This window comes from Equus caballus, chromosome 12 (assembly GCF_041296265.1).
Source record: "Equus caballus isolate H_3958 breed thoroughbred chromosome 12, TB-T2T, whole genome shotgun sequence".
In the NCBI taxonomy this organism is placed as follows: Eukaryota; Metazoa; Chordata; class Mammalia; order Perissodactyla; family Equidae; genus Equus; species Equus caballus.
In genome coordinates this window covers 25,475,735-25,488,782 of record NC_091695.1, presented here as the reverse complement: position 1 = coordinate 25,488,782, position 13,048 = coordinate 25,475,735, and the positions used below count along the sequence as shown (strand labels likewise).

The window sequence follows — 13,048 nt, the reverse complement described above, 5'->3', positions numbered from 1 at the left end:
CAGTTATGAAGGAGAGGACACTGTCCTCTGCATGTGCCAAGGTCGCCCCACCTCCATTCTTTTGCTCATGTTGCTCCTTCCACCTGGAATGCCCCTGTTTCCTTCCTTTCTATTCACTTCCTATCCATCTAGCTGGGAGTCAGCTGCTTGTTGCCGTGAAAACTTTCATTTCTATGAAGTGTAAAGCAATACACAACTTTGTAAAAGTGTTCTTACTTATAGGTGCTTTTCTTTCCAAAGGAGAGTCTCCAAAGGTCTCCAAAGACTGAGATTGATCAAATGATACTTTTAGTTTTAATAAATATTGGCAGATTCACTTCCAAAATGTCTGTGGCAGTTCACATTCCCACCGGTAAAGCAGGAGAGCTGTGCATTTTGGACAAGCTTCCAAGGAGATTCTGCAATGCAGTACAGGATAGGAACCACTGGCTCCGAGTGATCTCAGAATGGCCTCCAGTTTCCTGAAAAGGCTGACAGGAGAGAAGCTGGAAGGCAATGAGTGGGCTCCCCAGGGAAGTGAAGAAATCCAGGGTTCTTATCAGTCCTCTCACATCCCTCATGCTGTGGCAAACCTTTCTTCCTCTGGGGAACTTCCTCCAAGGCCACTATATAAACTATCACTGTTGGAGGGAGCATCGGAAGGTCTGACATTGGGAACTCCTCAGGACCCAGGAACACTTCTTGGTAAGTAAGTGCTTTCTGGTGTAATGGAACTGGTTCCAAGTAAATGTTCAATCTCTTGGGACACGTCTGGCCTGAACTGGGAGGTTCTGGAGGGCTGGCTGGCACTGTGTGCAGCTGTCAGGTTGCATGGGTGTCAGCAGGGACAGGAATTCTCATCCTCTACCTTTCACATTCCATCTGAGGTATGCCAAAGCTCTCCTTGTCTGGGGAAGGCAGCGATGCACATGTGGCTTCTTGAGCTTTGAGGGGGGAACCCACTTTCTAAGTGCTGTATACTCCTAGGAAGGCCAATAATCATTGTTTCTGGATCCTCTTTTTTTCATAGACTGTGAAGGCCCATTAAGTACAAAAAGTAAAAGTAATAATTCCCTTATTCACACTCAGGTCCACAGCAAAGCCAACCTTGCTGTCCCTCATGGTCTGCTTCATTCTATTCTAGCATCCTGGAGCCTCAGGGGCTGGGCTCAGCATTAGCTTTTCTGGTCCATCTTGACTTCTACTCATGCCTACTCTTTCTCCAGCTAACTCCAAGGTCCCCTAATGGTGTGGCTGTGATGTGTGTGTGTTTATGACAAACCGTGTTCTCCATTTCAGGACAAAGTCAAGATGAAACTCCCCCTACTTCTGGCTCTTCTATTTGGGGCAGTTTCAGCCCTTCATCTAAGTAAGTCTCTTTGGTTTTCAGTCTTTCTTTCTCTCCTTTGCTCCTTTATACATTACATAAGGTGAGAGTCACAAAGACACCTCCTTCTCTGGCTATCCCCTATTTCAGGATCTCTGCCTTTAGAGGAGCAGGGTCTCTAGAGCCTGGAGTTAAAGGGACTCTTCAGGGCATCTGTATATCTGCAGTCTTGGTTATACTATGATATTCTCGGTTTTGTCCTCTCTTCATAATGTTAACGATGATCAGAATAATGACTTCCTTTTACTTTGAGCTCACTGAGTCCACTGTGCTAAACATTTTCTATGCATCATCTCGTTTAATACTCATATCATCCCCATGAGCTCCCCTTGGGAGCTTGCCCATTTGTACACCCATATCACAAGTAAAGTAAAGCTAGTAGATCATGGAATCGGTACGCAAACCTACAACCCCTTGACGCTAAGACCTTGCTCTTAACACCATGACCTCATGTGGGAGGCTGGGTTCTCCTCAGGGAGCCTTATTTCAAGTTCCTCTCTTTCCAAGGCTGAGCCCTCAGATGCCTAGGGCAAGGTGGGAACTGTCCATGGTTCTGTGGAGGAGGGAGAGAGATGTGAAGGAGGAGCATTTAGCCTTTCTCTCTGTCAGGGACTGAAACATCCAACTTTGAGAGCACCTTGGGAGATGACACCCTGCCTCAGGATAGGGATATGCCAGAACGTGGGGCAATGGAGGCTCCTACGGAGGGACTCATGCTGCTGGAGGGAGAGGAGGAGGGGGACTCTGGAAGTGAAGATGCCCCTGAGGAAGAGGGGCTTGTCAAGTCTGACTCAGCCCTAGAAGAGGTGCACAAAGACTTTCAGTGCCCTAAGGAAGAGGATACAATCACACTGGAGGGCATCCCTGGATGCAAAACCTGCCGCCTTACCCTGGTGCCGACAGCCATGGAATATAATCAAGCTCACGTGAGTGGCCTGTAGCTGTGTCTGAGGCCTGGGGTGGGGAGGAGGGTATGGAGGGGATGTCTCTGGCCTTTGTGTCACTGGTTATTTTCCTCACTGAGGACCCTGGGGGTGTCAGCATGGGCTGAGGCCCTCAGAGGTGTTAGAGGTGGGTAAGGGGGATAAGAGTTGAGGATCATGTGGAAACAGAAGTTATGTTTTGATCTCCAGTCTTCAAATGGCTGTGGGGTTGGGGTGGGGAGTGGGTGAGTGAATTGTGGAGACTTCGAGACCCAGGGCTAAGGTTCTGTGAATTCCTGTGGGAGGGGCGCTTCATTTTCTTCTTTTGTCCTGGCTTGCAGTTTACTTGAAGGAATCACTACCGGGGCTTCCTCGTCTCCATCCATAGCTTCACCTCTAACTACCGGATCCAGCGATTAGCCAGAAGTGTCAACCAGGGTCAAATCTGGATTGGAGGTGCAGCCAGAGGCTCGGTAAGACCGTCCCAGCTCTAAGGGAGCCCCTCCTGACCCAAGTCAGCGCACAACGTATTGCAGATTTCTTTATGCTTCTGCTCTATGATCCCCTGAAGAACTGGGGATAAACGGACACCTGGGCAAGACATCAAAGGGGCTGCCTAAGTATCGGGAAGAGGCAAGGATTTAGAACGAGGAGGTTTGGGTTCAAGTTCTGCTCAGCCTCTGACTGTTTCTATGACTTGGGCAGGAATGTGAGCCTGGTTCCTCATTTCTAGGTTGGGGTTGAAACTCCTGTCCCATCTCTTGTTAGGGCCAGAAGGATGAATGCATCACAGGGATGCATAGAATGTGATGGTGATGATCACTGTGGATCAACATTTCAGTTGACCAGAACAGTGTCTGTCATGGTCCAATAGTCAAGGAACATACCTGGCAGACAGCAGGAGGACTAGACAGGAAAAGTGCCAGCTCTCCTACCTGTCTTCCTTTTGCTTCAAGCTCCAACCCACCTTCTCCCTCCTCTATCCTCTAGGGTAGGTGCAGGAGCTTTTACTGGTTGGATGGCAGTGCCTGGAATTTTTGGCTGTGGGCTCGCGGCGAGCCTTCGGCCTCTGGTGGCAACTGTGTATCCATGTACACCCAAGGTGAGGTGGGAGTGGGAATGAAATCTGAAAAGGCCTGGGTAGGTGGGATGGGCTCCTAGAGGAGTTACGAGGAAGAGCTGAACCCTTCAAGGGAGACGCCTCCTGAATCTACAGACTTCATCTCCACTGAAGTGCGGGGTGGGGTGGGGAGTGAAGACTCCTGGGGCTGAGTCAGGAGAAACAAGAGGCTGAAGGCCGCTTCTGGTTCTGCCTTCACAGGAGGTCACTGGAGACTATCTCAGTGCGACGTGGTCCTCCCCTTTGTCTGTTCCCACTGAGTGGGACCCAGTCAAGACTTCAGAGCTGCCCCCTCCTAAGACACTGCCTCCATTCCCCTGCCTGCCTCCCCTACCTTCACCCTCAGCAGTAAAATTGCTTTCCTGAAATTGATTTATTTTTCCTCTGATCATTGATCCACTCGGCTTAGCCCTACTCATGAACTTTCTATGCTACAATGACTCCCTACCCCACTGTCTGTCATGAAAGGGACCAGAAGTTATCACTCTCACGGAGCACGAAACATGGGATCGGGTCGGTGGGGCTGTCCTGGAGACAGAGGAAGGGGCTCAGCTAGCTCTTTTCATACAACACCAACTTACCGGGTGCCTATGTACAGGTTCTGCCAGGACCCCATCCACCTCTCTTGAATCTTTCACGGTGGACCCTCAATGTCCTGGCCTCTCTCTCCTACAGACTGTGGTTACCTTAACGTGCTAAGAAATTAACATGTCCCAGCCACAGCCGACAACTCTCAGGAGTGGATATCTGAGCACCCCAGTCCCTCGGGTGGAATAATTCTAAGGCATGTCATGGGTACCATTTCCCAGGGGAATGAACTTCCAGTTACACGCTGAGGTAGCTGTCTTTACAACAGACATTTTATTGTGAATTCTTCTCTTCCCTACTAGTGCCCTAGCACCTCTCAAATAAATTACTGTTGGGGAATACACAGTTGTTTATAATATAAACACAGCAATAGCTACAAATTGTTACCACATTGTACACCTACAAATTTCCCCCTACTGTGGCAGGCATCTTACAGAGATGACCTTGTGTGATCAATAATTATTATCCCATCATACAGAGCCAGGCTCAGAGAAGGGGTGACCTGTTAAAAGATTTGCCCAAGACTGAATACCCAGATGCAAGCAAGGCTTTGATTTTGCTAACTGCTCCAGAGCATGTTGCTTTCACAATTGTGACTCTCTGGCTGGAGGCGTTGGCTGCTGTCCCCTCCAGGACATGATCCTATGGGGATGGAGCACAGTGGGGGGTGAGGGGCGGGCAGGATGGACTCCCTTAACCTTGGGTTCATCTTGGGGCATAGGACTCCAACCTAGCTGAGGTGAGGGTGTCCCAATCAGAGATGAGGAAGGAAGGCATTCTGAATCCTCTCTCCACTCTCCACCTGGGAGGCAAGCAGAAAGTAAGGGGTCAGTGTCCTGAAGCCCCTTTCCTCCAGGACCCCTGAAATCCAGAGAATTACCGATGGGATCAAGGTCATGGAGAGATGCCAATCAAGACCTTTCATTTTTTGAGTATGGCCCAGATAGGAGAATCTACTTGCTTAAGTTTGTGCAGTAAATTGATAAAGAGATGGAAATCAAGCAGGTCCATTGTAATATTGTAATTGTACCACAATAGTCTGTGGATTTCAAAGATGCTGGAATTCTGAAACACTGTTATGGATTCAGCCCTGTGCCGGGTACTGTGGAGGATGCAGCTGAAGTAGAATTTTCACTCCTTGCCCTCACGGACTTTGAATCCTGGTGTGGGAAGGCATTACTTCCCTCTATTCCTATATTAATAAAAAGAGTAACAAAATCTTCCCAGTTATTAAGCATTTACTGGGTGCCAGGCTCTGTGCTAAGCAGTAGGTGGATTTTGTGTTGTCTCTCACAAATCTCTTCTGTTGGGGGCGTGTGTTGTGACAGAAGTGTGACTTCCAGTCCATGGAGATGCCCTTCGGGGGATTAATGTCAAGAAGGGGCATGAAGGAGACGTCTGGGTTCCCGGGAACGTTCTGTATCTTGTTGTGGGCACAGTTATGTGGAAGCATTCACTCTGTAAAACTTCCCTGAGCAGTGTACCATACTTGACAAAATGCGTGTTATACATCCACAAAAAATGTTGTGAAAAATGAAAATAATGACATAAGGGCACTGGCTTTACATTTCAAAATACAGGTTTCTGTGTGTGTCTTTCCTGTCCAAGAAGATATTAACTAAGCTCTGTAAAAGGAAGATGGTGTGTTTACAATGAAACCTGTGGAGCTCCTCACACCGTATGAAGTGCAGAGCCAAATCTATTCTCAGAGCTTGTATGTCGATTAGGGTCACAGTTGTAGCCCTGCTTTCCTGACAAGGGCTGCTCCCAACACCATCTGACAGGGTCAGTTCTGAGAGCTGTACTGAAGCTGATCTCATTAGAGGTAGGTTGTGGCATTAGCCTCAGGTTACGGATGAGAAAACTGAGACACAGAGGGCTGACTCTGGGACCTGTGATTTCATTATACATCACACAACACTGCCTCTCAAGATGGCAAGACACGCCCTCTGCACACTGTGGGGGTGGACAGACTCTCGGGAGGCAGAGTGTGAAAACCCTGTGAACATAAATGCAAACAGTGAGCCAGAGACTTGGAACTTGACGGATGTTGAAAATGTTGGCACCATTGGCTAGAGTGTCTGGAGGTAACACATTTGGGTGTGTCAAAAATAGCGAGGACATGGGAGTCAGACAGAGCAGGGTCAACATGCCACTTCTTATGAGTTGTGTGGACTTGGGCAAGTCATTCAACCTCTCTGAGCTTTTGTAGTAGATACACAGGCTAGAGATGGCAAGACCAGATTGTAGGATGATTTTAGTGACTAATTAAGTAGGATAATGGATGTAAAAGCCTTAATGAGGCATAATATGTGGTCCATGGTAGACCTTTAAAAATGTTATTTCCAGTTTTAAATTAGATAGGCATCACTATGGCGACTGAGCAAGTCATTGGAATGACTTTTCCCAAGGTTCATATGCAAAGAAAACTGGGTCAATGCAGAGGAGGAGCAGGCTGTGGAGAAGGGAGGTGAGTGAGAGGAGGTAGAGGGAAGGCAGTCGTGAGTGCATAAGGAGCCTGACTCTGGTTTAGAACTGTCTCTGACTTGCTGTGTGATCTTGGGCACCTGTTTAAGTGCTCTGAGATGTTGCTTCGTCATCTGTGAAACATGGACGTTGAAATGAAACAATGCATGCAAAGCTTGTCGTGGTGCTGGTTCATGAGAGTAGTTTACTTTATTGGACAACCCAACCGCTGAGTGAAATGATGCCCCTGGCCTGGGCACCAGGAGGCGGGAGAGCAATGGGGAGGAGGTCTAGTCTTCTATCCCCTCCTCCACTAAGAGGTCTTAAGTTTGAAACCCAGAGACCAGGGTTTGGGGGCCCTGGAATTGGCCAATCCCCCCAGTTAGCTTGATAAGCTGAAGGTCTGGTCCGTTGGGTTGGGGAGATAACAGCCAAGACAGTTACTCTGCAATCAGGCCCAGAAGTGACCTCTCTGATACTTCTCCATTTGTAGGTCCCCTGGGAGAGCAGAGGAGAGGAAGGAATCCAGGCCTTTTCACCCTCTGAGTTACCTGTTCCTGGTTCCCTGTGAACTGGGGGACTGGGCTGGAATCTGAGGAAAACCAGGAGGTCACAGAGTTGAGTCCTCCATCCCAAAAAGTCTGCTAGCTCTTGGCAGTGATATCCAGCAAAGTCACTGCTTAGCACTTGCTAGTCTCTCCTTGGACTGCACTGAATTTGGCTGGAGCTTGGTTGATGGAAGTTTTGATGTTTTTGCATTTAATTTGACTTTTAAGAAAGATTTCTTTGAAATATTGTTTGCCTTGACTACTGAATTCTTTAGTGTTCCCTCAAAATTGCACTTGAGACAAATGCATCACTCACTTCCCCCTAGTCCTGACCCTGTGGTGATAGATGGCTGGACAGAGATGGAGAGTGGGAGGGGTGGGGAGGTGGTCCATCAATGTCTGCGTGACTCTGCATGAAGCTTTCCATTCAAGCTGTTGCCGCCTTGCCAGAAGATACGACCTGAGGTTGGACAAAATGGCATATTTTAGATCACTGATACTCAACTCACACATTAAAGGTGAGAAAGGGAGGGAGAGGGAGGAGAGTGAGGAAAGGAGGGAGGGAGGGGAGACAGAGAGACAGAGGTGGTACAGACAAAAAGACTTAGAAATCCCGGTTCACGCACTTGCAGTGAAATCTTAACCAGTCACTTTCCCTCTTTGAATCTCACTTTTCATGTCTGTGAAGTAGGGATAGTCATACATTTTCAAGGGAATGAGATGAAAGTGAAGATTCAGGGAGGCGATGCATATAAAGGACTTGTTCTAGATAAGGGCCAAGGGGGACTGAGGCTCCCTTCACCTCCTCCCTCCTCCTCTCATGGTCTCCCAGATCCCTGGATTCTCCACTCCCTTTGTTGGGATATTGACCAAAGGGAGGCTGCTCCTGGGGTTAAGGAGTATTGTTCAGGCCGGGGCCCTTTAGGGGCACTAATAATAAGTTTGCCTCGACAATAGACATCTGGGGTCTTCTCAAGCACACCGGGGTGGATGGGTACCCACATATGGCAGTAGACCCCAGGAGGCAGGTCCCAGTAGAGAGCATGGCTCAGTGGGGAGAGGATTGAGCAAACTTCTGCTCATCTCCAATCCCTCGCACCCCACCCTGAGTCTCTTCCCACTTCCCCAAAAGCCCAGTATAAGGGCTGCCTCTGGGGTCCAGCAGCCAGAGACTCTGAGCAGAGCCTCAGACTCAGGAGGTGAGTGCTCCCCTGGCTGCCCATGGAGGAGGGGTCCAGGGCTTGGGAGGAAGCAGGACCCTATCTGGCAAACACCTCAGAGGTCTGTCCTTCGGACCATAATGGCTACTCTCCTTCCCTCTTCTTCTCCACTGTCAGCGAAATTGGCCCTGGCTCTGAGCAGACCTATTCCTCCAGGGTCTGGGCTGAGCCTTTTTCCAGCGAACAGTGATGGAGTTCTCAGGAAAAAAGGGAGTTTTCACCTTGAGCCGACACCCCCACATCCTTTCCCCGATTCTCCAACTCCGGGTCGGTTCATTGGAGGAGAAGCAAGCTCTCTAGTTTGCCCTTTAATAAACCAGTTAAACAAACTCTTCTTCTTTGCCCTGTGCCAGGGGCTGTGCAGACATACTGGACATCCCAGGGAGGCAAGGTGGAGCTGTGTCCCTGTCACAAGACTGAGTAGATATGAAATGCCCTCTGCGCCTGCCCCTTCCCCTGCTGGGGACAGTTGCTGATTTTCATATGTGTAAGTCCTCCCCTTCTCTTCTCATCTATGTTTCTCTTTTCTCCTCTTTTCTGCACCAGTTTTGCACTCGTGGGGCTGAAGCCACAGCCTCCCCTCTTCAGTTGACCCAGCTTATCTCTGTTAAGATTTCTCCTGGACTCACAACTGTGACCTTTACTTTCTATCAGGGCTCCTTCACAAAGAAAAAACACCCACTTGTGTAGGCGAAGGGCTTCTCACAGGTGCTTCCTCTCACCCCCAAAATACACAACTGTGGTGTCAGCCAGAAGTCAGGTTCTCATACATTTGTGCAGATGACCCAAGAGTTCATGCCGCACGCAACACCTCAGTGATCCTTCCAGTGTTGGCGCCAGGTGGCGTTCATAGGAAGGCTTGAGGTGGATAAGAGCTGCCCATGGTCCTGGATGAAAGGGCTCCCCCCTCCCCAACTGAAGGCAAGGTACCTCTTCTACCCAGAGAATCATGACCTCCATTTGGACAACCGAGAGACACAGGCAGACCTGATCCAGTATGTGGAAGGTTCAGGGGAGTAGGAGGGAGAGTTGGCCCTGACAGATGAGGTGATTCAGTCAGAAGGAGAGGAGGCTGAGGCTTCCACCAATCAAGACACCTTTGAGGATGAGCAGGCCATGGAGGGACCAAGCTGCCCTAGGTGAAGACTTTCAGTGCCCCAGGGAAGAGGAAACAATTGAATTGTCTGGCCATCCTGGGTGCAAGACCTGCCGCTACCACTTGGTGCGAACTCCTAGGAGGTTTAAACAAGCTCAGGTGAGTGGCAGGAATGCTACTGTGGAGGACCTGGGGGAGAAGAAGAGAGTGGATTCAGCCTTCCGTTCCATACTCATTTAGACTAGTGGTTATCAAAGCCTAATGTGCACCAGAATCTCCTAGTGATATTAAATTTGTTAAAAAACAGATTTCTGGGCCCCTTACCTCAAATTTCCGATCTAGCAAGTCTTGGGTGGGGTCTAAGAGTTTGCATTCATACCATATTCCCAGGTGATGATGATATTGTTGCCTGGAGACTGCACTTTGAGAACCACTTATTTGGACAAAAGGCTTTGTTATTAGATAGACCTATGTTCAATCCTGGCTCTGCATGTCAGTGGCTGTGCTACCTGGGCAAGTCACTTCATCTTTCAGAGCTTCAGTATCTTCATTTGTAAATTGGAGATATATAGTTCCAAGCTCTTAAACTTCTGGTGAAGTTTCAATGAGATAATACATGGAAAGTATTTAGAATAGTCCCTGGGTCATTGTAAACGCTCAATAAATGGGGGCTATAATGGTTCTGAGTATTATTATTATTTCCTGCAAGAAGTTGCTGACAGCAGTAAAAGGAGCAAGCGATGAGATGGAGGGGGGCAAGTAGGTCCTGATTTATGAACTGAAAAGGGATGTAGGGCTCTCTCCTGGAGACTCACGGACTTGAGTAAAAGGAGAGTGAATTCTTTACACCACCTCTTCTTGTCTCTGCAGAATATCTGCATGAGGTGCTACCGAGGCCATCTTGTCTCCATACACAGCTCCAGCTTAAACTATTGCCTCCAGTGCTCAATCAGGGGTATCAACCAAGGCCAGGTCTGGATTAGAGGCATCTTGAGAGGCTGAGTAAGTGAAGGGCCAACTCCCAGGTACAGGAGGTTCTTTCTGCTCACCTCGAGGGTACACCTTCTGGCCTCGAGTCTTATCCAAACAGCTGAGGTGACCTTAGGCAGGTGGCTTGTACTGGCTCAGGAGAAACAGTGATTAGGCACATCTCTTCCCAACTCCATGTTGAGTGACTTCATGCTTGTAGCTTGAAATCTCTCATGGTGGATGAATTTACACCAAGGAAATTGGCAACTGCTACAAGTCCCTCTGCCTTCTCACCTTCCCCCAGAGCTGGTTGTTAAAGACCAGCACACCCCTGGCGTCACGAGATAGTTTCCATGCCCTTCTTGGTCACTTACAAGCTGAACGACTTCCTTGAGCCTCACTTGCCCCATGTCAAAAATGGAGTCCTTCTTCTGTTAGCGTGGCTCTGAGATTGTGGATGAATAAGTGCCATCACATTTGCTACTCAAGGGTGGTCCATGAAGCAGTAGTATCAGCATCCTTTGGTAGCTTGCTTGAAATGCAGAATCTTGGGCCGCACCCCAGCCCTCCTTAATCAGAATCTGCATTTCAACAAGATCTCCAGGAGATTTGTATACACAATGAAGTTTGAGAAGCCTACTCTGTGTGATGATGCCATTGCCTGCACTCAGGGATGGATCTCTAGGGTATCTGGCTTCTAGCCGGGTGAACAGTGAGAAGAGATTATACATATAGTGAGTGTCCAGAAAGGGATGCTTGGTGCCCAGTGGGCATTCTCTGGAGCCCGTGATTGTCTCTGTCTTCCTGGATTTCTGCCCTCTGATGCAGCCTATCCCTTCTCTAGCGCTGGTGCAGGAGATTTCGCTGGACTGATGGGAGCCGCTGGAATTTTAGCTACTGGGCCTCAGGGCAACCTAGAAATGGGAGAGGGCACTGCGTGGCTCTATGCACCAGAGGTGAGGGGAACTGAGCACCAGGGCAAGGGGATTGGGGGTCAAGGTGAACTCTTACATAGTGTCCTTTTGAGCTGTCTCAACACTCCTCCCCAAACTCACACCCTCCCCCCAACCGGACAGCCAACTTCCTCTCTGTGAGAAGGGCTGAGATGTAGGGAAGGATTCCTCAAAGCAAAACCAGGTGATGGGGTACCCTGTGTGGGGGTTAGATGCGGGCTTTCCATCCTACGGCCTGGGTGGGGGTCCTTTCCCTCTTCTGATATCAGGGTGACAGATGAGACTAGCAGATGTGAATTTAAAGGTGGATGAGGGACTAAGGACAGATGTGGGAATTAGGGATGGCTGACAGACAGTTCTCCAGCTTCCAACAGCATGGATGAGGGATATGAGGGAGCTTAGTACAATGGCTAAAACCATAGGCGTTGGAGTAAGACTGCTGTGGTTCACATCCTGGTTCTGCCACTGGTCGGCTGAGACACAGGCAAATTATTACCCCCACTAAGCCTCAGTTTCCTCATCTGAGAAATGGGGATGAGCTAGCACCCATCTTTTGGAGTCATTGTGAAGATAAAAGCACTCAATCACCCTGCTTCCTTCGCTGTGGGAGCTCAAGAAACGTGAGCTGGTAGGGATGTGTAGGCAACATCTGGCTGACTGATCACAGCCACAGCAGGCAAGGGAGGGTATGAAGCGCCTGAGGAGGGAAGGAGTGGGGCACAAGCCACACTCAGATGGGCAGCTGACCTCACTGTGCTCTCTACTGCCAGGGGGTCACTGGCGAGGCAGTCCTTGCAGCAGGCGTCTGCCCTTCATCTGCTCCTTCTAAGCCATTGGCACAGAGACCCCGCCTTAAAGCCTCCTCCCTTCTCAGCTTCCCATCTGCCCCCTGGACACTGGGCTCGTCCCCCTGTCTCTCCTGGAAATAAAACCAGACTTCCCACAGCATTTCATGACTCGTTTCTTCACTGCTCCCTTTGGAGGAATCCCTGGAGTTGGAAACGCCTGGAAGCCATCACTCCCACAGGGTGGGGCTTTGAGGAAAGTAAAAGGTGGTGGAGTAGGGCTCCTGGTAGGGGTGGGTGGGGGTGCTGAGGTGTTGGGCTGCAGCGCCACCTGGGGGCGGAGAATGGACTCTGGAGGACCCTTCTCAGCCCTGGCTCAGGGATTCCCATCCCTCCCCTCCAGGCTCGGGGGGAAGATCCCATTCGCCAGGGGGTGGGGAACTGGCCCTCCTGTTTTGTTTGGGTTCACTGTGCGGGATGGGGTAGGGTGAGAGTGGGGCGGCTTTCCAAAATGGAGCTGATCTTGCTGATTCAAGGATTCGGGTGGAGCGGTGAGATGCCATCTGGATAAGCACGTGGGAGGGAGGAGAAAGTAGTCTTGTCTGGGGGCAGCCTGTTCCTCTAGTCCTCTGTCTTGTTGGCGTCAGATACTGACCCCTGCTTTCCATTCTTCCAGCCACTGTGAGTGAATTGAAAGGCCCCAACTTCTTCTGAGATCTGTTCCGCACTACATTCCCAGGAGGGTGGCTTCCTTCCCTCTCCCCCATCTGCAGCCTACCTCCATAAAGACGACACGTTCTCAGGAGGCAGGTGCCACCCACCAGGAGGGCCTTGGGGCCAGTCAGGGTATCTGGTAGCCTCTGGCTCCCATGCTGTGTCTACAGCCCCAGGCCTCAGCTTCTCTCCCTCACCCCGTGTTCTCTGACCCAGGGGACATTGACAGAGAGCACTGTTGCTGCTCTTTACTTTGTTCGAGGCAGGATGCTTGGCTCCCGGTAGAATCTGGGGTTGATG

The 13,048-nt window shown here is 49.8% G+C and overlaps 1 pseudogene; it reads left to right on the top strand.

The window, feature by feature from the left end:
* The first annotated feature begins 436 nt into the window (after positions 1-436).
* LOC100147554 (bone marrow proteoglycan-like) lies at positions 437-12,078 on the top strand (annotated as a pseudogene).
* Positions 12,079-13,048: the final 970 nt, after the last annotated feature.